The sequence below is a fragment of the Brachyhypopomus gauderio genome, chromosome 9 (assembly GCF_052324685.1).
Source record: "Brachyhypopomus gauderio isolate BG-103 chromosome 9, BGAUD_0.2, whole genome shotgun sequence".
Lineage (NCBI taxonomy): Eukaryota > Metazoa > Chordata > Actinopteri > Gymnotiformes > Hypopomidae > Brachyhypopomus > Brachyhypopomus gauderio.
In genome coordinates, this window is record NC_135219.1 from 21,638,459 (window position 1) to 21,642,287 (window position 3,829).

The 3,829-nt window shown below is 41.9% G+C and overlaps 1 pseudogene; it reads right to left on the reverse strand.

Annotated features, from left to right (window-relative positions):
- Positions 1 to 2,944: 2,944 nt before the first annotated feature.
- LOC143522379 (pterin-4-alpha-carbinolamine dehydratase-like) lies at positions 2,945 to 3,353 on the reverse strand (annotated as a pseudogene).
- Positions 3,354 to 3,829: the final 476 nt, after the last annotated feature.

Genomic DNA, 3,829 nt, shown 5'->3' on the forward strand with positions numbered 1-3,829 from the left:
TTGAGACACACGCATTTGACTGTCTTCACACGCTTACGCCACACTTCCGATATCTCACGCCGAAAAAAAAATCCAGTTTATTTACCTCTGATCCACATCTATGATTCAATGAGTTACTAGTTCGATCTGGCGCCAACCACCGGCGATCGATCGATCGCGATATAATACTGAATTTAGTCAATTTTACACCCCGCCCGGTAACAATTTACGTTCGCCGCCAAGCCCCGGTTTTTTTTTTTTTTTTTTCAGTTTTGACGTTGTGTTTTTGAAAGTAGACAGCACTCTGTCGCCAGGACAGAGTGTACAACGGACCTTAATGTTGTCTTCCTTAGCCGAAATAAAATCAAAATAATGCCTGTATTTCCAGCTGCTAAAGGCGAACCTCTCCTTCCATCTGACTTTGGCGCCGCAGAGCAGAGATGACGTAACCGCGTAAGAAACGTGTAGCCAAAAAATAAGAATGAATAAATATAACCTACGTTCCCCCGAAATGCAGAAATAGTAACGCACGATGTTTTAGATAAGTAACTTTAATCTGACTACTAGTTTTTAAATAGTAGTTGCGTTAGACTACTCGTTACTGAAAAAAGTAGTCCGACTACAGGCATCACTGGTTGTGAACGCCACGCATCAGAGAACCCAAAATCGTTCATATATTGTTTTAGGGTGTCTATAGACTGCCAGTTCCTTTGACTCACTGCTGTACTGAGCTTGTCGATATCTGGATCAAGTACCAAGTTGAAGTCTCCTCCTGTTATTAGTTTGGTGTCAGAGTGATCAGAGAGTGCAGTGAAAATATTGTGGAAAAAGGAGGGGTCGTCAACATTCGGCCCATATATGTTAGCAAAACATAAACGCATATTTAGAATGGATGGGTTGAGTATTATGTATCTACCATCTGGATCAGTTATATTGTTGCTAATGGAAAAGCTTATCCTTTTATTAATTAATATGGCCACCCCCCTTTGTTTTGAGTTGTAACAGGCTGAGTACAAGTGTGGGAACTGAGGAGAGGTCAGTGTGTATGTAGGTGTTTTAGACATATGTGTTTCCTGTAGAAAGACAATATCTGCTTGTAAGTCGTTTAGCCGATTAAAAATTTTCAATCTCTTTTCCCTCGAACCAGTTCCACGTACATTCCATGTGACGAACTTCAGTGAACTAATGTTAAAACTACTTGTTTGAGTGTTGGATGGTTGCTAAAGGTGTGTGTGTTGCACTTCTGTGTAGTATGCCTGTGTTGAATGTTTCGTGTATGTGTCTGCGTCTGCGCTACATGCCTATGTGTCTGTGCCTGCATGAATCGGTCATGTGTGTGTATCTCCTGTGTGTTAGTGTGAGAATGTGCTATATGTCTACGTGTGTGTCTGTTTTGCCTACCTGCCTGCATGTGCGTGTGTGTGTGCATACAATACATTGCAGTCTTGAAAGTGGGTGAACAAATCGCTGGGTGAGTGTAGAAAGAGAAAAAGAGAGGGGAAGGGAAAAGGAGACGTACACTGAAAGTGCATATACAACAAAAAAACAACTAGGACTAATGACGGAAAACATACAGTACGGTGCTAATTAGACCGGCATTAGTTATTTAAATTAAACATGTCTTGTTGTTCTAGGCGAAAAGTAATGTGTAGTAAGGAGTTGGTGTCGGTGTTGATACATTTCACCTGTTTAGAACAGCCATGGTGTTGTGTTGGTGTCGCGGTAGAGTTGACCGTTTACGTAGAGTTTATCCACTGATATTACAGCCCGGGATCCTGCCTGGATGAAACTCTTGCGGATGGGAAACAAGACCTTGCGTCGCTCCAGGATTTCTTTGGGGAACTGATCGTTAATACTGAAGTTGGTTCCCTTCAGCTCCCGGCCGCGGCTCTTCAGCAGTTCCTTTTGTTTGAAATGTTCAAATTTTGCCACGATCGGTCTGGGTCTCCGCACATCTGGCCGTTTCCCCCCCAGGCGGTGAACGCGGTGAAAGCTGATGGTTTTGACGGTTGCCTCTGAGACTTTTAGGTGAGTCTGTATGAATGTTTTCACCGTAGTCTCGGGGTCTTCGTCCGCCTTCTCCGGGATACCTGCAAATATAAGATTGTCTCTCATACTGCGGGACTGAAGATCAATGACAGTTTCCTTTATTTTTTTGTTTTCTTCAGAGAGTCGGGTCATTCCCTCGGTGAGCGATTTCACCGACTCTCTGAGAACCGTATTTTCATCCGCGAGTGCTTCCACTTGCTGCTGGCTAAATTCCACCGACTCACGCAACGCCTGAAACTCTTGGTGGAGAATTTCCACCAGCGCCAGGCGCGCGTCAAACCTGGACAGTTTGGTGTTGATGGACTCCAGGATGTCCGCCGTGTTGCAGGTGTGTGGGGAAGCCGCTCCCGGGGAAGCTTCGGCACGGCTCCTCTTGGTCGATGGCGTCTTGTCTGGTTTGCTCATGATAATTCTATCGTAGCAGTTGTCAATATACGTAAATATATTGTCCAAATCTTTGCGGTGCTCCAGAGTTGTTGCGTCCGTTGATACCTATGTAAAAGAGAAACAAAGAAAAACCAACAAAAAACAAACACAGAGATTATTATGCTATATTTTTAGGTTGTCTTAAATTATGTTAGCGGGTAATAAAAAATATTGTTAATTTTGTTTAGCAGCGGCCTGCCGCCATGTTCCAAAGCTTCCGCCTTCTGCCGGTTTGCTGCCTGACGTGTCACTCCGTCATTTCCTCCTCACTGGGTTCAATATTGGTGCATTTAAAGCAGAATGTTTTCCTGACACTGTCCATGACAGAAATTATGGTTATAGACATTATTCAATTTTCAATGTATTACAAATATGGACTCTGCATCTCAAGAAAAGTCTGATTGTTTGTCTGTGAAGTTTGGTCCACTTCCAGTCAAGGCAATTTATTGGCAGGTCGATTTATCACAAGAGGGAAACAGAAGAGTTTCCTTCAGAAAATGGAGTCCTGGTCAATGAAAGTAGCAATTGTGATATCACGCTGGGAAAGGCCTCCACAATCATGTGTGCTTGGAGTGATCTGAACCTGGTGGAAAGAAAGACCATAACAGAATATATACTATTCAACTACTCAACTGTTGATACGCTATTCAACTACTCTCTCCATTACATATCAGATGCCAAAAATAAACACCGACATGCAAAATTTTGTTTCCAAGGACTCATGTACCTTATTGTGAACATTGAATCACTCAGGATGATGGTCCATCTTCTCTGCCTGTAGTGCCACTCTTGACATGAACCCGAAGGCCTAAGACACAATATGATGCATCATTTCCTATAGACATTCATGGGAGACGTTTCACAAGAACAATGCATGCAGTGATCCTCACCTGGTTAAAGTCTTTAAGATCTAAGATGTGCAGTATGAGACTTAGCTTTTATTGTATGGGATTTGGATGTTACATCATGGGGTATATATTTATAAAGTTTACTGTAGGCTCAGTCATTGTGAATATTGTGAATATCAATACATTCTGTGAACAGATACAAAGCACTTTGTAAGTTGCTCTGGATAAGAGCATCTACTAAATTCCCCAAATATAAATGTAAATGTCTTGATTCTAGATAATGCAGTGTATATAATACATGAACAGCATTGTGGTGCCATATAAGCTTTTATTTATGATTTTATGAATTCTGTTATGTTCTGATAAATGTAACTAAAACAGATCTGTCAGATATTTAGCAGCCTTGACTGAATCTACCATTCATGCTTCCCCCACCTTGTCCCTGTTCTCCAGTCTTAAGAAACCAATGGAGCATCAAATAAATGATTTAATGGAAACTGACAAGTACAGAATATACAAACTCAGCC